Raw genomic sequence first — 21,990 nt, forward strand, 5'->3', positions numbered from 1 at the left:
CCACGAAAGCTCAGGCAGCCCTAAAAGCAGATACAAGCTCGGAGGCAGCTATACAGACAATGGAAGAGTTCGATCTTGCCGCCGATTTCATAGCAGAAGCCTCTATGGATTTGACAAAATTACTCGCAAAGATCATGGCCTTTGCAGTGACAGCAAAGAGGGCTCTTTGGTTGCGGCATTGGGGAGCAGACAGCACCTCAAAATTGAGTCTCTGCAATATCCCATTTAACGGCAAGGTGCTGTTCGGAAAGACCCTAGAAGAAGCTATCAGTCGAGCTACAGGGGGAAAATCGGGTCTAATACCACAAAGACCCAGGAAAAGACAGCAGGCCACTCGACCCGCTCAACCAGACTACAAAAAGGCGTATGACGCCAGGTCATACAGACCAGGACAGGAATATACTAGACCTTACTGGAGAAATCCACAAAATTCCTTCTTGCGGAAGGTAAAGTCTAGAGCGGCACAGACCGCAAAGAAAACTGAAAAGTCTTTTTGACAGGTTAACCGCCCATCCTCCCCAGGTGGGTCGCCAGATTAATGTCCTTCTGGGAAGTATGGGCGGAAGAAGTCAAGGACCAATGGGTCCGCAAGACGGTCAAGTACAGTTACAAAATATATTTTCGGAAGAAACCACCCAATACGGTGGTTCACACAAAATGGCCAACAGATCAGAAGAGACGGAACTGCTTACAAGAATATTTAACCGGTTTACAGCAAAAAAATGCAGTTTCGCCGGTACCCCTAGGCCAACAAGGAAAAGGGGTATACTCTCCAATTTTTCTAGTTCCCAAAGCATCAGGGGATCTCAGACCAGTTCTGGACCTGAGATTTCTGAACCACTACATAGAACCCAAGACACTCAAGATGGAGTCTGTATTTACAATCATCTCTGTGTTGCAACCAGGAGACTGGCTGATATCAGTCGATCTAACAGATGCATATCTGCACGTTCCAATCAGCGAGAGCCACCAAAAATACTTAAGATTCTTGGTGGGAAAGGATCACTTCCAGTTCAGGTGTTTGCTGTTCGGCATCAGCAAAGCTCCACGAGTGTTTTCCAAAATCTTGCTAGCCGTTATTGCCTACATTCGCCTGAAAGGCATAAAGATATTTCACTACCTAGACGACATCCTGGTAGTAGCACGTTCGAGCGAAGAACTGACGTCTCAACGCGAGATGGTTCTAGAAATCCTATCAAGACTTGGCTGGATCATCAACAGGCAAAAGAGCCAATTAATTTCCTCACAACAGATGGAATATCTGGGACTGATTTTCAATACAAACAGAGGCCTTGTCCTTCTACCCAAACGAAAGAGGGCAGAATTGGTAGCCTGCGTTGGCAGCGTGATGAAGTCAACATCACTAACGACAAGAGATTGTATGACCCTACTCGGGATGTTTACTGCAGCAAGCCCAACCATTCCTTGGGCAAGGTTCCACACGAGAGCTTTCCAGGCAACCTTCTTGAACCAATGGGACGGCACCTCTCTTCACCAGAGTATCCGCATACCGAGCCGAATTCGACAGAACCTAGCCTGGTGGAAGTCATCAGAGAACCTGTCGCGGGGCATGCCCCTCAGCCCCGGGGACTGGGTTCTGATAACTTTAGATGCCAGCCTCCGGGGCTGGGGTGCTCACTGCCTTGGCAGGCAGATGCAAGGAGTGTGGAGCAAGACGGAATCCCGACACTCCAAACTTTTGGAGCTGCAAGCAGCATACATGGCCCTGCGGGCTTTCGAGAATCTGGTACAGGGAGCTCGAGTCAAACTAATGTTAGACAACAATATTTGTCTGGGCCGAGACACACCTGGAAGCCCTAACAGCAGCTTACATTCCTGGCAGCCAGAATTCCATTGCGGATCATTTGAGAAGAACGAATGGGCCTTGAACGAGAAGTTCCTAGAACCAATCTTTTCCGAGTGGGGGACACCCTCAGTGGATCTGATGGCGACGCGAGTCAATGCAAAGGCACCTCAATTTGTGTCCAGGTTCCGTTGCAACAAAGCCTTGACCCAAGATGCATTCTCCATTCTATGGGATTTTCCCCTAGTTTACATTTTTCCGCCAGTGCCGCTAGTAATGAGGACTTTGTTAAAAATTGCGAAGGAGAGGGTCCATAAAATAATAATTCTCCCCTTTTGGCCACAGAGGCCGTGGTTCCCTCTACTCCTTCACATGGCGCGGCTCCCCCGATACGTCTACTGTTAAAGAGGGATCTCCTATGGCAGCGCCAATGGGTACACCCCAACCCGAACAGGTTGCAACTGACGGCTTGGCTGCTGAATCAACCAGACTCCAGGCACAAGGCATTTCAAAGGAAGTAATTTCAACACTATTAAAGTCTAGGAAGGCCTCGACCAACGTCACCTACAACAGGATTTGGGCAAAGTTTGCAACCTTTGCGTTACAACAAAACTTTTCTCCAGTAAATCGGAATGTGGCACAAGTACTGGACTTTTTGCAATCTGCTCTAAACAAAGGCTTAGCCTATAGTACATTAAAGGTACAAATATCAGCCTTGTCATGTTTTACAGAATATAGGTGGGCAGACGAACCACTGGTAAAACAATTCTTAAAAGCGACCATGAAAATAAATCCTCCAAGAAAGTCTCTATTCCCGGCCTGGGACTTAGGCACAGTATTAAAAGCACTGCTTCTACATCCTTTTATATATAGAATCTTGCCCATTCTGGTTTCTAACACTTAAACTGTTTTTTCTCACCGCCGTAACCTCGGCAAGGAGGGTTTCCGAGCTAGCGGCCCTGTCCAGTAAGGAACCGTACTGCATCATCCTTCCAGATAAAGTGATTCTGAGACCTTCACCAATAACAACACCCTAGGTAGTTTCAAAGTTTCACCTTGACTGGGAGGCAGTGCTACCTAGCTTTATATTACCGCCTAGACAAGAAGAAGAACTAGACCTCAGGCCTCTGGACATGGTCAACCTTGTCTCAATTTATCTGCACCGTTCTCAACAAATGCGCAAAACAGATTCCCTTTTCATTTTACCATCTGGGCCTAAAAAAGGGCAAGCAGCTTCAACAAGAATAATCTCAACCTGGATCACCAAAGTAATAAAGCTCACGTACGAGAAACAAGGGCTGACGCCTCCTCAGGCAACTAGAGCTCATTCTACCAGAGGGGTGGCAGCCTCTTGGGCAGCATTTGCCAAAATTCCAGTTGAAGAAATATGCAGGACGGCTAGTTGGAGTTCCTGCAAGACCTTCGCTAGGCATTACAGTCTAGACGTGATGTCATCTAAGGCGTCTAGTTTCGGAAATGCCATAGTATCGGCACCTTTTCAGGCAAAAAAAAAAGAATAAATATATTTACTTAAGCAGCATTGATAGTTGTCGTCCGAGTCTTATATACATTTTCCCGCCCTAGGGTGCTAAATTAAATCCCATGATGTGCTGATGGGAGGACTGGCCAGGAAAACGGAAAATTGTTGGTGGACCGGAGGAGGGGATTAACCCATGATGTGCTGACGTGAGGACAGGCCAGGAAAGGAAAATTACCGTAGGTAAGAATAAAAATTTTCAGTTTTTTTTCTTTAGAAATGTCATTTTGTGCAGAGACTGTTATAAACACGGGAAACATGCGCTACTTTACAGGCATACTATAGACACCCCCCAGGTACAAAATTTAAAGGAATATTTCACTTTTATTGTTTCACTTTAAGCATTATTAAAATCACTGTTCCTGAAAAAATGGCCCCAAACACTTTTTCTGACAATAACTTGCATATTAACCTTTAAAATAAGCACTTTTTATTTTTTATGTTTGTGTCCCATAGACTTTAACAGTTGTGTGTATTTGAACAAATTTTTTGCCTGTTCGCATGTTCTGCTGCGAACTGAACAAGGGTTGTTCGGCTCATCCCTAATAATCCCTAAGACAGATCCTATTTATGAATCTGCTGATATTACCATGCATGATGAAATTATCATTTGTTACAATCCTTGCTATAAATATATATGTTACCTGGAAGAGACTGTTATGCCGCGTACACACGATCGTTTTTCGGCATGAAAAAAAAATGATCGTGTGTGGGCTAAAACGACGTTTTAAACCCGCGCATGCCCAGAAGCAAGTTATGAGATGGGAGCGCTCGTTCTGGTAAAACTACCATTCATAATGGAGTAAGCACATTCATCACGCTGTAACAGACAAAAAAGCGCGAATCGTATTTTACTAACAAGGAATCAGCTAAAAGCAGCCCAAAGGCGAATAGAACTTCCCCTTTAGAATGCCGTCGTACGTGTTGTACGTCACCGTGCTTTGTTCATCATTTTTTAAAAACGATGGTGTGTGGGCAACATCGTTTTTAATGATGAAGTTGGAAAAACTTTGTTTTTTGGACATGCTGAAAAACGTTGTTTTTTTTTTCATGCCGAAAGACGATTGTGTGTACGCGGCATTAAAGTTACACTATGAAAGTACACAAAAAACATGTTTTGCTCAAAACATGAGTCTAAATAGTCAACATGTATTTAAATCTAGATGCACTTTATTACAATCAGTAAGCTCAGTTGATGAACTGATTTTTCTGTTCCACTTGAATTATTTAAAACATGTTTCTTTATTTTTTTTAATATATACATTTGTAAACTGGCACTTAGATGGTATTAAAATACCAAAGTGACACTGTAATAATTAATATCCCTTGATGGGTTGCCTTGAAGCTATCCTTCAAAGCTGGGGAAAGTAAAGCAAGGTCCTTGAATCCAGGGACATTTTTCAATGCTATTAGTGCAGTGTTAAATTTGATCTGATTTGTAGAGAATGCAAAGTTAAACTTAATTAACTAAACCATTAGCACATACGTCTTAATAATATTTTCACAGCAGAGACTTAGAAGGCGAAAACCTGGCTAATGCAAGCCTAAGGCCCCATACACACGATAGAATCCATCCGCAGATAAATCCCAGCAAATGGGTTTCTGCGGATAGATCCTATGGTGTGTACACGCCAGCGGATCTGTTTCCGTGGAGAAATCTCCTCTGGGATGGATTCCAGCAGATCGGATATTTGCTGACATGCACAACAAATCCATCTGCTGGAATCCATTCCAACGGATGGATCCGCTCGTCATTTTGTTAGTAGCGCTGCACTGCTTTTTTTACATACTCTGACCAAGGACTTATTGACCCTCAGTGTTCAGCAGCTTTGTTATTGTTTTGTCCTTTGCGCAGTCTGCTCTCTCTATTCAAAAGTTACTGTCTTCAATTTTTACAGACGTGCTGCATTAATATGGATGTTTTTCAATATCTAGAGAAGAGAGAAATCAAAATTGGTGACATCTTCTCTAGAAATGGTAATACGGCAGAAGGTAACGAATTGGCCCACTCTTTCAGAAAACTAGGACACGTTTTCGAAAAGAAAGTTAAAACTTGGTGGGACATCGTTTCCTTTGAGCAGTATATTGTAGCTAAAATTGTCCCGAGACGTCTTAGGTGGGATGTTCCTCCTAATGATGGTCTCACTGACAATGAATCCATGGCTGAATGGGGTAAATTTTTTACCACCAAAGGTGTGGAACTTTTGGAGTTGTTACTCCTTAGGAAACAAAGGAAAATGAAATTATTAGAGACACAAATCAGGGACCTTAGAACCACCATTGAACCTTCTAAAGATTCTGATGAATTTCAAAAGCTTTCTTTGGAATTGAAAAATCGCCTAGTCAAATGGGACACAGAAGCTCAAGTAAAGAAAAGAAAGAAATATATTAGGGATCTTGATGATTTTAGTACACAGACTGCTTTCAAATGGCAAGCCACTCCCACAGTTCCTGCCATCCAAGATCCCTCTAATGTTGATATGTCCAATAGTCCACTTCCCATTTCTGGAGAACGGGAGGTCTATTCCTATGAGACATTTGATTATCCTGATACGGGTACCCCTCAACGGAATAAACATGGCTTAGAACCTTATACTAAGAAAGGGAAAAATAAAGGACGTGGGAAAAAGGGAGGGTACCATCAATCCCCTTTTAGACAACATGTCACTAATGTGCCCCACAGAGGGACTGAGTCTAATGTGGGGTACCAACATCATCAGTCCAATCGTCCTTTTCCTAATGATCGATTGGGTTCTTATGACGCTAGAGGTAACTATGATAATCACCCTGGATTCAATTATCATGATAATAGGGGACCACCCCCACTTCCGTATGGATACTCATTACCTACCCAGAATCGTTTTACCCCTTTGGTAAATCGAGGCTCCCACTCAGGAGGGGATTTTCATGGGACAATGAGAGGTGCGGGGAGGGGGGCACCCTTTATCCCTCCCAACCCAGGAGGGTGGTGGACCCCTCACCCCCAACAACATCCCCAACAATATACCCAGGATCGAATGACACCACGCAAAAGAAAAGCAAGAGAGGAAGGAGAGGAGGTGGGAGAGCAAAAAAGAGCGAAACCCCAGTAGGTGCAGGAATATATAATTTAAGTGGGACACCCCTTAATGATGAGGAAATTAAAGTACTTGATAAGGGTTTAAAATTCGCCCCCACTCGTAACTTAAATAAATTCCAAACCTACGTTAATCTCAAAAAATTTGTCCGGACTTTGAATATTAAAAAGTATTTTTTGAATACTCATTCAGCAAGTGCTCCGGCTCCATCCGTACGTCAATATTCAAATTTACGGAATAAATCGGTCTTTAACCCCCAGAATACTGATACCAAGCATCTCGAGGTCTTTAGCAATATGGTTGCAAGGGATCTTGAGTTACTGAAGGTTCGTAAGGTTAATGATCCGATTTATATTAAAAATGGCATTCAATCACTTTCCGAAAGGAAAGACCTGGTGATACGACCGGCGGATAAGGGGGGAGGATTGGTGGTACTTAGCAAAACTTACTATAAGAGCGAAATGGTCAATTTGCTTTGTGACACCTGTACTTATAGTACTCTGTCCAGGGATCCTATGCTTGAATTTAAGAGTGAATTACATTATTTGGTAGCGAGAGGTAAACATATAGGGGTTCTTGGCCCCAAGGAGGCATTATATCTAGACCCCCTGTTTTGCCGTACTCCGATTATTTATTTTCTCCCTAAAATTCATAAGGATAGCACCAACCCACCCGGCAGACCAATAGTAAACGGGATCGATTCGGTCTCTTCACGTTTAGGTCAATATATTGACTCTTTTTTACAGCCGCTGGTCGTTAATACTAAAGCGTTCCTTAAGGATACCAAACATATAATTCAAATATTAGAGACTCTGACGATTTCCTCTACTTGCCTATTGATTACTGCAGATGTCAGTTCATTATATACAATCATCAGTCATGAGGATGCTCTGACATCTGTAAAATGGGCATTTGAGTCCTCTGAACTATCAAAGAGACACCAGAACTTTTTGATTGATTGTTTGATTTTTTGTTTATCGAAAAATTATTTTTGGTATGATAAACAGTTCTATCTCCAAACCAGAGGAGTTGCAATGGGGGCACGTTTCGCGCCCAGCGTAGCCAATCTATTCATGGCACACTGGGAGGAACAGGCGATTTACAAACATAAACCCCCGCAACTTATCTGTTACCAGCGATATATAGATGATTTGATCATGATCTGGGATGGAGATAGAACTAGTTTTGATGAATTTGCATCTTCATTGAATGCTAATGACAAAAATATTATACTTACGTGGAACATCAGCCAGGATCATTTGGTCTTTTTGGATCTAGACCTTAGTAAGGATGGCAACCAGGTGATTCTGAAGACATATTTTAAGGCGACGGACCGTAATTCCTATATCTCTACAGAGAGCTGTCACCATAATAAATGGTTATTGAACATACCCAAGGGGCAATTTGTGCGCCTCAGACGCAATTGCACCCAAGAAAGTGACTTTGTCTCACAATCACAGGCTCTGTCTAAACGGTTCCTTGAGAAAGGTTATGATAGGGATTTGTTGGATAGAGAAATGGAAGCAGTCCGTAACCTTGACAGAAAAACCCTGGTTGCAGATAGACCAAAAAAGGACCTAAAGGATTCTTCAGGCATCCGTATGGTCTTAGACTTTAATATCCAATACCGTAAATTTGAAAATATTGTCAAAAAACACTGGCCAATTCTTAAACATGATAGGTTACTGGGCCCGTTATTGCCTGACCGCCCACAATTTGTTTACAAGAGAGCGCCTTCACTCAGGGACAAACTGGCCCCAGGAGTAATAGATCCACCTGTGTATACTGAAAATAGGATCTTCAATTTTCTTACTGGCTTCCATGCATGTGGCAGGTGCCGACCCTGCAGGAAGGCCAAGAAGAATATCAAGAAGCGTAAAGAGTTTACATCCTCAGTTACTGGAAAAAATTACAAAATTAAGGACCTCATCACTTGTGACACTATAGGGGTAGTCTATGCACTACAATGTGATTGTGGCCTCCAGTATGTGGGAAGAACTTCCAGACCTCTACATGTGAGGATTGGTGAACATGTAACTAATATTAAAAAGGGATTTGTCAACCACAGTGTGTCCAAACATTTTAGACTGCACCATAACCGCAATCCGGCTGGATTGCAGTTCTGGGCTATAGAAAAGGTGGCAAATCACTGGCGAGGTGGTAACTTCATCAGGCATCTCAGCCAGCGAGAGTCGTTTTGGGTTTATGAATTGAAAGTAGGTGTACCGTTGGGGTTAAATGTAGAATTTGACCTGAATTGTTTTATTTCAGATCGTTAGTCTTTTTATTCAGTTTTTTATTCTGTGCTTGCTTGTGTTGACTGTGAGCTAATATTTTTGTATTTGTATATTGCATTTTATTATGTTATGTGCCTGGTAGGTGGCTGTGCTGATGTCTCTTTTTTATTTCATTTTAAATTTGTTTTTTCATCTCGCATTATCTCCACCTATCATAGAGTGAAGCCCGTGTTTTTTTGGCTCCCTATGTTTGGAGATTAATTCTATACGGTATAAAACACTCATTGTACTTTTTATCCTTGGTTTTTATGTGATGTGTCCTTGTATTCACGCTGACCACGGTTATTTAGTTATGAATTTTTTGTATCTCTGTTCTTGTCTATGACAAGTGGTCAGTTCGGGGACAATTGTAATTTTGTCTTTTGCCCTCCCCCTCATTTTTGATATTCTGCATTATAGACATTTGCCTTGTTTAGGTTTTGTGAGCCTTTTTTCTGTACCATTTGGTTGGTTAAGGATATTTTATGGCATGGTTTTTTATCATTGCTGCATATGCTTGGCTTTGCTAGCCCGTTCTAATTAGCACTAGACTGCTGCTTATATGGGCGTCCTTTTAGTTATCTAGCCAGCCCCTATGAGCCTTGTGTCTGCTCGTCACCGCCCACGTTGTCCTGTCATGACGCTTGGGTACCGCCCATGTTGGGTGGCTGGTCTAGCCCTGTTCTCAGCCAATAGGCACTTCCTGCCTTTGGTGTGTCATGTGACTGGTTGCGGTCATGTGACCTATGGTGGACACTGTTTGTTTATGGACACATCCTTTGGTTTGTCTGTCTACCTGAGCCACACAATATGTCATCGCTATGCAAGTAGGTACTGGTCATCTGTGTATGTATGCCTATCTTAGCTGCACGGCGTGATCTTGTGATGCAAGTAGGTACTGGTTATCTATTTTATTTTATTTCATTTAAGTACTGCTTATGTATATTAGATCCGTGTTATCTGAGCCACACAATATGTCATCGCTATGCAAGTAGGTACTGGTCATCTGTGTATGTATGCCTATCTTAGCTGCACAGCGTGATCTTGTGATTCTAGTAGGTACTGGTTATTTATTTTATTTCATTTAAGTATTGCTTATGTACATTAGATCCGTGTTGTCTGTTTACAGCCATATGATGGGTTATGGTGGCTAATTTGTTTGCCTGCACATCCCGGTAGCATAAGTTTTTCTGCTTATCTGTTGTTCTTTATTTTGTCTGTTGTTGTCTTTTAAATGCATGTCCATGGGTGTTTCCTTACCTTGAGGGGCGGGGTTTTGTCCAATTGGCCAAATTAGGTCCTGGTGGTATATATTGAATCCTGACACCATAGCCCCTTATCCGCTGAAGAAGTCCTGTACCTTGGGACGATACGCGTGCGGGGGGCTTCCAATTTTGATGTCAGGACAGCCACCTACTTGGTATTTTATCGATATATGCTCATATTCTACGCACTAGGATATAGTGCCTCTTTTGTGAGTACTTTTATTTTAAATAAACTTATTGTATTTTGGTTACTATACGGAGAGCACTATGTGTCTACTTTATACTTTTTCATGCCATTCAACTACATGAGAGTATACCAGATGACCATCCGCCACTGAAAGTCGGTTTGGAGAAAAGGATCGACCGAGGAGGCACCGTTATCATCTTATAATACCCCCTTATTAAGAGGGACAGCGCATTCGACCTGCTGCTCACCCACAGGTCCATCTGCTAAGGTGAGCGGCTTGTACTTTTATCTAAGGATACTTGACTGTTTTATAAGGAGTCTTCATCCGATCACCTATTGAGGTTCCAGAAGTCACCCTTATCCTCTCTTCATTTTGATTAATTTTTTTTTTTTTTTTTTTTTTTTTTTTTTGGACTTTCATCATTTTGTTAGTAGCGCTGCACTGCTTTTTTTACATACTCTGACCAAGGACTTATTGACCCTCAGTGTTCAGCAGCTTTGTTATTGTTTTGTCCTTTGCGCAGTCTGCTCTCTCTATTCAAATGTACAGACTCACCGGATCCATCCGTCCAAAGGGATTCCCCGCATGCGTCGTAATGATTTGACGCATGCGTGGAATTCCTTATATGACAGCATCGCGCCCGTCGCCGCGTCATAATCGCGGCGACGGCGCGACACGACATCGCCAGAGGATTTCCACGCGGATTTCAATGCGATGGTGTGTACACTCTATCGCATAGAAATCTGCGGAAATCTTTGAGAGGATTTATCCGTGGAAACGGTCCGCTGGACCGTATCCGCGGATAAATTCTCTCGTGTGTATGGGGCCTCAATCACATAGCTAAAGATAACCTAATTGACAAATCATGGTCATTCTTTCAAATGTCCATCAAAGTTTCTTTTAAGATACACATTGACTGCTTAATTAATATTCTGTGCATTGGTCTGCAATCAGGGTGCAGCATACAAGAAAACATGGACTTATCCAATCATTCCATCTGTTGCAAACATTTATGCCAGATGATTTAAATGGACCTAATCAGTTCAGAAAGTTGGTGTGAGAGAATTAACATTATATTTGTCTCCTTCAAAAGAGCAATTTCCAATGTTCATTTTCATCTATACTGTGAGAGGAGTGCTGCAAGTCCTTCATACTTAAAGTCTCAGAGAAACTATACTCTTAGTTTCAGATATAAAAGATCATGAAATATTTCCAGATGAGGTTGTTAACTTACAGATAATAATAACTGTAAATATACTTTCTAATAAACCTTTCCTAACTGAATTATGGAGGCTGCTGTTGCTGGCTTCTATTCTAAAAAATGCTAGATACCTGACATTCTCCTGACCCTTTGGCTTCAGGTATTGTCTGAGTCACTGATTTGGAAGAAAAATATAAATCGTTCTCATTTACATAGTATGTAAACCTTGGAAGCTAGAGCATTGGTAAAGAAGGCTTCTTTTTTTTTTTTCAAATCTCTTTATTGATTTTTTATTTTTTTTTCCCATACGAAAAGAAGTAAACATACATACACATATACACTACATTTACATTATACATTTAACACATATCTGCTCTCTTCTGCAGCCTCCTTAAAATTCCATTTCACATTCACTTCACCTAACTCATATAAACAAAATGGGAGTATAGCCTCTGGTAACAAAGTATAATGAAAATAAAAACGTACCATCATCCAAGTATAGGTGAATAAAATAAAAGGGGAGGGTGGGGATGGGGGAATAGTTGCTGAGGCTAAACCCAGAACATGCCCACCCAATTGATGTATGGACTATCTCGGTACTGATAAGACAAATTGAACAATGATGAATAAAAAATATATATTTTATTATGAATAAAATATTGCAAAATTTGAACAATAATGTACATCAGGGATTGGTCGGATTCTCTACTAGTTTCGCAGGGGACCCGCTTCTTCAGGAGAACCAATCTACAGAAGAATAATGCAATAAAAAATAATACATAAAATGCAATTCAGCGATAAGGTAAATAATACATAATAAATAATAAAGAAGGGTTTACCCAATGAGTAATAGAACAGACGTGGAGCTGAGCTGCCCAGGTGGTTGACCCCTAGCGGCGGACAAGGGGGATGGTGCGTTGATCTCTAAATATAATGCATATATTTAGTTAAGGGGCCCAGTGCATAGATGTAAAACAAGGTGGGAGGGGGTGGGAGGGGGATGGAGGAGGAGTGAGGGGAGGGGAAAAAGGAAACAAAAAGGGAGGGAAGGGGAGAGGAGGAGAAAAAAAGGGGGGGGGAAGAACGGACAAAAAAGAGGGGAGAGGGAAAAGGATTGAAGGAGGGAACAGAGAAGCAAGGTAAGGGGGTAAAAGAGGAAAAGGGGGAGGGGGAAGGGGGGAAGGGAAGGAGGGGAAAAAATGGAAAAAAGGGAGGGGAGAGGGAAAGGACTAGTCCTTGAAATGTAATCAGGAGTAGAACTTACCATGGTGAATGCATCTGTGGGTGCATTGGGGGCCAAAGCTCTCACCCATCTGACCTTTATCCAAGGCCTTTTGGTTTAACAGACTAGACATTTTTCCGGCCGTATGGGAATTATGTGTTACCCATACTTCTAATCCCTTTATTATAGGTGTATCCACTCTCTTGCTTCCCTCCTCTTTCTGGTATCGTGACCTATGGTTATTTCCATATTATTATCCTTATATATTTTTATGTTCATATTCTGTTTATGAGCTTCATTTAGTTATAGGCTTCAATTTATAGTATGCTGGGGCACCTCTTAATTATGCAATTATGTCTTGCACCACTCTCGTCCCAATCGCTGGGAATCGGGAGCATTTCCACTTTATATTTTAATACATAATTAATCACATTAACTATTCTATAATTTTTTCCTTTCTCAGCAGCTCACATTTATTTTTATCACCTCTCTATTCACAATTTATGCGCTTGCGGGTAATTGTTGCACTTCATCTCACAATTATTTGCATCAGTATGGGATGTCTTAATTGCCTGGCTCTGTCCTTTTAACCTCTTTTGCACTTACCACCCTTTTCTTATCATCACCTTCACGTTCCATCTGTGTATGTTTCACTCAATTAATGTATTGATGCCCCGCCCTTAACAACTTTCTCCTTCGTAGTTTCCCCTGCTGTCCTGCAGTTGCCAATGAGGTATTCATGTCCTGTGTCACTATCTTTTAGTAATCATTGTGTGGGACCTACACTCCCACCACATTTACGATTGTTATTAATGTTCTCCCTATGATACCCTTTTTCTTCCTCCCTTCTGCATCAGTACCCTTGAGTATGCGGTGCACGGCTGCCCATTGTTGATCCCCCCCTCCCCCTAGCGGTGGACTTGTGCTTCCCCTGGCGGGATGTCCTTTTAGTCCATCCCCTCTTGCTCTTCCATGGCTCGGGGCTCCACGCCCCCTGACCTGGTTTGAACACACATGTGCAGTATCGCGGATTGCGCACCTGCGCAGTGTGGGGAAGCAGACCCGGAGACGCCGCCTGTCAGAGAACCAACCGTGGAAGAACTGGCAGACCTGTCTTGCACGGACCAATGAGCACAGTGCACATGCGTGCTCAAACGCGCGCAGTGTGCATGCGCGCGCATGCCGGCAACAACACCATAAATACAGTGTTATTTACTGCGCACGCGCGTGCGCCATTAAGCACGCAATGCGGGCGGGACTCTTGGCGTCAGTGCCCTATTTAAAGCTTGCTGCAGCAGTCACCAACTTCAGCCCTTGATGTAATCCTGAGTTCTTGTTCCTGTTTTCCTTGTATTCCTGTTGACGACCCGGCTTGCCTGACCAGACTTCTCCGTGCATGACCCCTGGCTTGTCTCTCGGCTCATCCTTTGTCCTGTTCCTGTCTGCTGGATCCAGTGTATGACCTCGGCTTGCCTTCTGACCTGTTCCAGTCACTTCCTGCTTCCTGTGTATGACTACCGGCTCGGCTCCTAACTCCGCTCCTGGGTTTCCTGCCAGTCCACCTCATCTGCTACTTCCGTGGTACCCCTTCCTGACTGCGTATCCTGGTCTACAGCTGATCTCCAACATCTACTCAGCAAGTCGCAGCTGGCAACTCCTGCATCTCTGGGCATAGCTCCCCCTGTGTCACCTCCAGGGGGCGTTCTGCACTTAGTCGCAAGGGAAGCCCTCTCAGCACTTCGGCCTCTGGTAAGGTACGTGACACCGCCGCTCCGACAGCGTCGGAGCGTGTCCTGGTTGGGGAGCTCATTTAACGGGCTTAGCCCGTGGATGAGCCAGTGCGGATCACGCCCGGGCAAATTTTTTCAGCAAGGCATTTACAGCCAAGACATGACCAGCGCTACATTGGGGATGTCGATGGGTGCTCCTACCTCTAGTCCATGCATTACCCTGCATTCCCTGTCACGTATATGGACATCTCCATGGATGACAGAACACTGGTCAGCCACCAGCTATACCAGACCTCGCTCCCTTTATGACCCCCCATGTGTCTGGAAAAGCTCTTGTCCTTGTCTCCAGCCAACTTACTTGTCCCCACAACATCGGGATTCTTTCTCTTTGGCCCCCAATGCACCCACAGATGCATTCACTGTGGTAAGTTCTACTCCTGATTACATTTCAAGGACTAGTCCTTTCCCTCTCCCCCCCCTTTTTCCCATTTTTTTTCTCCTTTCCTTCCCCCCTTCCCCCTTCCCCCCCCTTTTCCCACACCCCCTAGTCTTACCGTGCTTCTCTGTTCCCTCCTTCAATCCTTTACCCTCTCCCCTCTTTTTTGTCCCTTCTCCCCCCCTTTTTTCTCCTCCTCTCCCCTTCCCCCCCCTTTTTGTTTCCTTTTTCCCCTCTTGTCCCCTCCTTTTTTTTGCAGTGTGGACAGGGTTAAGCTGAATATTCATAAATTCTTTCCCTGCCAGGCCCTGTGCACCATTTTTACACTCAGGTGGCATGACCATTTTTGCAATTTTTACTTTGCTTTGTTATTTTTCACTTATAGCATTCAGGGTTTTTATAAGACCCAGCACATGACCAGTAAAATAAAAAGAAGGTGCTATTGATTTTTAGGTTCCACGATATTTGCGCAAATGTTTATCAAACAATATTTTTCCTAAAAATACACTAATCAGGATTAGCAGTAAATACACATCGAATGTGAAACCTGTATTAAGTCAATAAATAACAAATATTTGTAACTTTTAAATTCGCCTTTTTGCAAAATGGTGAAAATCGAACATACGCAAAATTGTAAATATCCAAATCTCTCTAAAACTCCGAAGGCTTTCATTTTTCCCCTACAGCTTTCACAATTTGTGATAAAATCCCAAAACCATACATTTTCTGAAAACATAAATAAATATAAAAGCTTTACCTGTATGTAGTTAATAAATAACAAAACATTAACATTTTTACATTGCGCCTTTTTGCAGAATGGTGAAAATCGAACGTACGCAAAAATGTAAATATCCAAACTTCTCTGAAAATGCAAAGAATTAAGGGCCAGATTCACGTAGAATTGCGGCCGTGTAACATAACCCGTTTACGTTACATCACCGCAAGTTTTCAGTGTAAGTGCCCGATCCACAAGGCACTTACCTGGAAACTTGCGGCGGTGTTTCGTAAACACGTCCGGCGCAAGTCCGCCCAATTCAAATGGGGCGGGTACCATTTAAATTAGGCGCTCTCCCGCGCCGGACGTACTGCGCATGCTCCGTTCGCAATTTTCCCAACGTGCTTTGCGCGAACTTACGGCGGCCCGACGTGTTTGTGAATCGCGACTTGCGTAACGTGCTTACGCCGGGAAAAAAAATTCAAAACAAAAGTGACGCGGGGAACGACGGGCATACTTTAACATGGTGGAGTAATTTTACACCATGTTAATAGCACCCCTAAGTTTGCGACGGGAAACTAAGACTTGCGCCGACGTAACGACGGGAAAAACCTTTGTGGATCGCCGTAACTGCTAATTTGCATACCAGACGCTGGAATACGACGCAAACTCCACCCAGCGGCGGCCGAGGTACTGCATCCTAAGATCCGACGGTTTAAGTCAATTACACCTGTCGGATCTTAGGGCTATCTATGCGGAAATGATTCTATGAATCAGCCGCATAGATAGAACAAGAGATACGACGGTGTAAAGTTTGACGTTTTTCTTCATTTTCCAAAAAATGAAATCTTTAAAAGACTCTGTAGGCCTCTTAAAAAATACTTGTGGCATTTTCTTTCCCCCTCTATGCAGCTAGGCTCTAAAAAAAAGTCTTACACATATGGTATCCCCCATATTCAGAAGGAGTAGCAGAATGTGCTTTATATATCTTATTAATTGGCATAATTGTGTAAAAAAAAAAATCTTACATATTCCAAAAACTTGTGGCAATAAATAAAATCTTCATAAGAAGTATTCCATAGCAGTATTCCTGACAGGAAAACTGCAAGCAAAAAAATGAGAACTTGTTCTCTTTTTTCCCGCCGCGATTCTCTGTGTTTTTTTGGCCCGGCAGTTTTCCTATGGGAAACACTGCAGTGGAGCATATACACAGCCGGTTTTCCCAACCAAAGCTGTCATGGCAGTTTTCCTGTCGGGAAAACCGGCCGTGTGTACACGGGGAAAAGCAACCGAGCAGGCTCTCGGTTTTCACGGCAGACTTTTGACCACCGGCAAAACCGATCGTGTATACGAGGCATTAGGCCGCGTACACACGGTCGTTCCAAACCGATGAGAATGAACCGAGGTTCAGTTTCATCGGTCCAAACCGAACGTGTGTATGGCCCATCGGTCTGTTGTCCTTTGGTCCAAAATTTTAAAACATGCTTTAAAAACGAACCGATGACCATTGACCGATCGGTCCAAACCGATGGTTAGTACAGAAAAGCATCGGTTCAAAACCCGTGCATGCTCAGAATCAAGTCGACGCATGCTTGGAAGCATTGAACTTCGTTTTTTTCAGCACGCCTTGTGTTTTACGTCACCGCGTTCTGACCCGATCGGTTTTTGGAACGATGGTGTGTACGCACATCAGACCATCAGACATGTCCGCCGGACAGCTTCCCAGCGGACATGTTTCTTAGCATGCTAAGAAACATTTGTCTGCTGGAAATCTGTCCGCTAGCCTGTACACACGATCGGATCTGTCCGCTGACACTGGTCGGCGGATCAGTTTCAGCGGACATGTCCGGTCGTGTGTATGAGGCCTTGACATACCTCCCTACCCTACTAGAATCTCCATAAAAATATAGAAAGAATGCTGAAGCATCTTCTATTTTACCTGGCTTTAAGAGAATTTTTTTTTTTATAATATTAGCAGAACGCAATCAAAGCTGGAACCTTTGGTGGGTAGTACATCAGAGGCTCTAGCTGTCCATGTCCACCCATTAGTAATTTAAATAGCTTGTGAACTTACCAGTAACGTGAACTTGTTGGCCAATGTAAATGCTTAAAATTTTCACCTAGAAGTAGATCCCTCTAAATGTCTGCTATTACCTTTCTGAGCCAGAAAAGCCCCTTATGTGTCCCTCTCTGATTTAGCTTCAGTTTGATACTGTGGCCTGATATCTCTGGCTTCAAGACTAAGGATTTTTACTGGCCACAAAGTCATTCGGTACGGTTGACAGAAAGATACCAATTTGGGAAGTATAGTCCTGAGGTCATGCTTCTAGTAATGAAATGAAACTAGTTGCAAAGAAGCATACATAGGATTTTGTATAATAGTAGACACCTTGTTGTGTCTGCTCTTACATGGGACTTTTACCTTTAAGGCCTCGCTCACAAGTGTGTACTTAAGCATACATTCATGCAAATGCCATGTTTATCCACACAGGATGCACAGGTGTTAACTTTATCTGCATGCTGCACTCCCATTCATGTGTATTGGGAGCTTCAGATGCACAGACAAACCCGCTGCGCCCAACTTAACATCTGCACTCAAACAGATTGGGAGCAGGGGCTTTGCCCGTGCAGCCACTGCATCCAGTAGATATGAATGGGACTGCCCTCAGGTGGATGTATGGAAATACATCCTGTGCATGGAAATATATCCCGTGCATATAAACACGGCCCTCACACAAATGTATGCATCAGTATGCCCATATAAACGAGACCTGAGAGTTTAAAGTTGCTGACAATTTCATTGAAAGTGATGTACATTTTGTTGCACCTACCTCTAGTAAAAAGATATTTAAAATTGTGCACTACCCTAAATTATGCAATTAAACCACATGGTATAAATCAAAAACAATATCTATGTGCATTAATATCAACATGAATCATAAAGTTAGTAAGTCTTCTTCCACACAGTAAATAATATTCTTCCTAGTGATAATTAGTTCATGTAATCCACCCTTGTGTGTTAATCCTTCTCATTCCATGCGCTGTGAATCCCACCACCATTTACCACTGTACTGACCTCCAGCAACAACCTGTTAAACCAGGCCTCACCATGCTATCCCCTACTCGGGTACATAACCAGTCTCTTTTGCAGTACTACTCCTTGCTTACTCTACCGTTCTTTATAATTTGACACTTCTCCAGATATTGGATGTATGGCCCTTTAAATCCACAGACACCCCTGAAGAAGTCACGTTATTGTGACTACACACGTTGGGTGGAGTCGGGCGATGCTGTGCAGTGGACTGGAAGTGACGCAGGAGCCACAGTCCTGCTGTATTACACACTGAGTGTAGATGTTGCTTTAAAGATGTACAGTAAGTGCTAATTTTTAAATAAACAAGGAATTTTTAAACTTGCTACACTATGAGAGTATTCCATCTTGCATGAGCTTACATCTAGAACAGTGATGGCGAACCTTGGCACCCCAGATGTTTTAGAACTACATTTCCCATGATGCTCCACTACACTGCAGAGTGCATGAGCATCATGGGAAATGTAGTTCTAAAACATCTGGGGTGCCAAGGTTCGCCATCACTGATCTAGAAGAACACCCACAAGTTTAAAGGGTAATACAGTTATTAAATGGTATCTAAAAACACCAGTTTGCACTCCATCTGCATTCCATTAGCTAGAAATTATGTTTCCCGGAAAGTCCCACCCTACGCGTTTTGTCAGCAATGTCTGACATCATCACAATTGTTTATAAGTAGTTTGTACATTAGAAATTTGTTGTATTATAAGGAAATGCAGGATACTATACACATTTATTTTAATTTCACCTTGATTGAAGATTTTCTTCTAATTAAACTGAAGTGAAGCTAAAAAATATTTACAGGCTCATTAAATTCATAAAAATGTACTCCTCATTATAATATTAAAAGGTGTCAGTGAAAAAGAGCTGGACATCCAGGTATTAAGCTGTGTGCAGAAACATTAAAACCAAGCACAGAAGATATGGAAGTATAGTCTAGAGATTAGTACTATTGGGCTTAAGGGGCTAACAAACCTCACACAATAAGGCTACTTGCATATGGAACATCTAGCCCCTGGGCAACCAATCCCAGTGTTTTTGCGCACCTGGGAAGCACAGGTGCAGCGTTCAGCCCCACTACCCTGGAGCTGAAATGTGTTGCATCTAGACATGGCTGAAAATCACCTGAGTGTATTTACACAACTTATTGTGCGAACATTCTCAATTCTTTTACTAAATTAACCCATATGTTTAGGCAGGTGCCAGTCTATTTTCTCCACTATAGGTAGCGCTCAACCACAGCGGCAATGCAGAGGGAGAGAAAGTCAGGAGGAAAATGGTTCCTCTATGGTTTCCTGGGTCACTGTGGCAAAAATCTGACAGCCCATGTGACTCTGACAGCTATCTTGGGTCAGGCAGAGTCTATTTAACAGTCTGGCTCCTGGGTTTGGTGTGCATTTAGCGTTTGGGCAGTGTAGGAACAGGTCATCCATCTTTCAGGCACAGTATTAGCGGTCGGGAAAGGTTCCCGATGAGTAAGGAAAGCATAGGAGACCCACCACTCCTCCTGGAAACCTCCCCACATTCTGCCCCTCAGGACAGACGCTGTAAGGTCAGTTGAGACTTGCTCTGCTACACATTGCTGTCATCCATGAGTGTTGCTGGCTGGGCTTCCATCTACTGGGCTTGTTACAAACTGTTTTACTTTGACTTCAATGCAAGTTCTTTTAGCTGCATCTGGACTGAGTGTGTGTTATTGCCACCGAACCATGCTGCATGCACCCACTCACATTTGTCTCGTATCAAATACTTTGAAATGCATGCATATGTGTGGGCACATGTAGGACCAGTGATTTGCTATTCAATTTTGGGTGGTATAAACACTTATACATACAGTACATAGTTTGCTGCAAAATATGGTTCATGGACATCCTCTGTTCATCTCTGTTTTTATATATTTCTTTCTTTTTACTTTGTCTGACATGGAATCCCTAACCTTTATTTCTATCTTGTAGCTGTGACTAGCAATAAGCACTGTGGTTAAAGATGTCTTCATTCACTACCTCAGTCTGTGTTATTGTTTTAGGCCATGTCTGCTACTAAAATATGAACATTAAAGTGTCCTGCATACAACTTTAAAAATAGGGATAGAGGAGATTATGCAGTCTAGACAGTGGGTGCAACCGATGACCTTTGTGTATTAGTGATTAATGTGTAAATGTATTACTTCATGGAGATCACAGTCAGCCAGTCAGAAAGCCTGAAGACAAATGAAGGGACCTGGGGATCATGTCTAAAAACTAGAGGAAAGAAATATGAAAAAGGTTATTTCTAACACATAGTCATATATGGTATCTTCCAGTACAATTAAAAGCAAACATTGGATTTTTTGCTTTGGGCCAATTCTCCAATGTTTTTCTTACATTTTTGATTGTAAACTCCTTTTTACAAGCTTGGGGTCATAGATGTATTTGTGTGTTCTTTTTTAAAGAGATTATTTGCATGCAATCCTTACTTACTATGACTTCCTGTTTGAATTCCTCCACAAACCCTCTTCCATGCAAGCTGCTGATGATGATACTGTATGTCCAGGATAGGGTAAAAAAATCTATTGTAAGCATCTTTTGTAGCTTGAGAAAGTTTCATGTCAATAGCCAGTCTATATTCAATCTGAATATTTATCATGGTCTAATCAATCCCTGGAAAGGAGTTCCAGAAATTGGCCAGGGAGGTAATAAATAGTCTAAAGCCATGGAGAGATTGTTCTTGCCTCAGCAGGGAGGGTTCCAGAGCCTCTGGGACTGCTGCCCCCTGGGGCAGCCCATAGACTGTGTAGGTGTTCTATTAGGTCTTGGCTGTGGCAAAACTGACCTGAAGTGATCTTTCTAAGAAGCCTGCTGTAGGATTTCACCATAAGGGATCTGGTCTGGAAAAAGATTGCCTCCCTCACCACTGTGTCCGGAGGAAGCTGGACGGTACGCAGCTATCAAACAAAAACAACTGAAGAAAAATTCCAAGCCCAACTTACCAGCCAGCCTACAACAAACCAAATTGTCCTGTCTAACAGATCAAAACAATGGATTTGTTTTCACACATACATGAGTAAGCTACAGAGGCCAAGACGAGGCATCCTAGTATTATCTGCAATACTAACTCTATCAATTTTGAGAGCCTCCATAGTAGGGACACATATATAGTAGACTTGTGAGTTCTGACCCTGAATTGTGATGACTGTGTACTTTTGGGATGTAAGAGGCAGAGGTAGCTATGGGGTCTCAAGAATTTTGGAATTGGACCTTGAGAAGCATATCCTCTTGTAACTGTGCAGCATTTTGGAGTACCTCATGTCCTAACCCCACCTTTGTTTAATGTTCTGCAAGCAAACAATTTGAAAAAGACATCCCAAAGATGGAGTTATTAAAGCCAGAGTACCGGAAGTGGAGCTCATACAGGTACAATTGTGAAGTTTTTTTTGACAATTATTATAATGGTGCGGAAAGTATGGGAA

The sequence above is a fragment of the Rana temporaria genome, chromosome 1 (genome assembly GCF_905171775.1).
Source record: "Rana temporaria chromosome 1, aRanTem1.1, whole genome shotgun sequence".
Taxonomy (NCBI): Eukaryota; Metazoa; Chordata; class Amphibia; order Anura; family Ranidae; genus Rana; species Rana temporaria.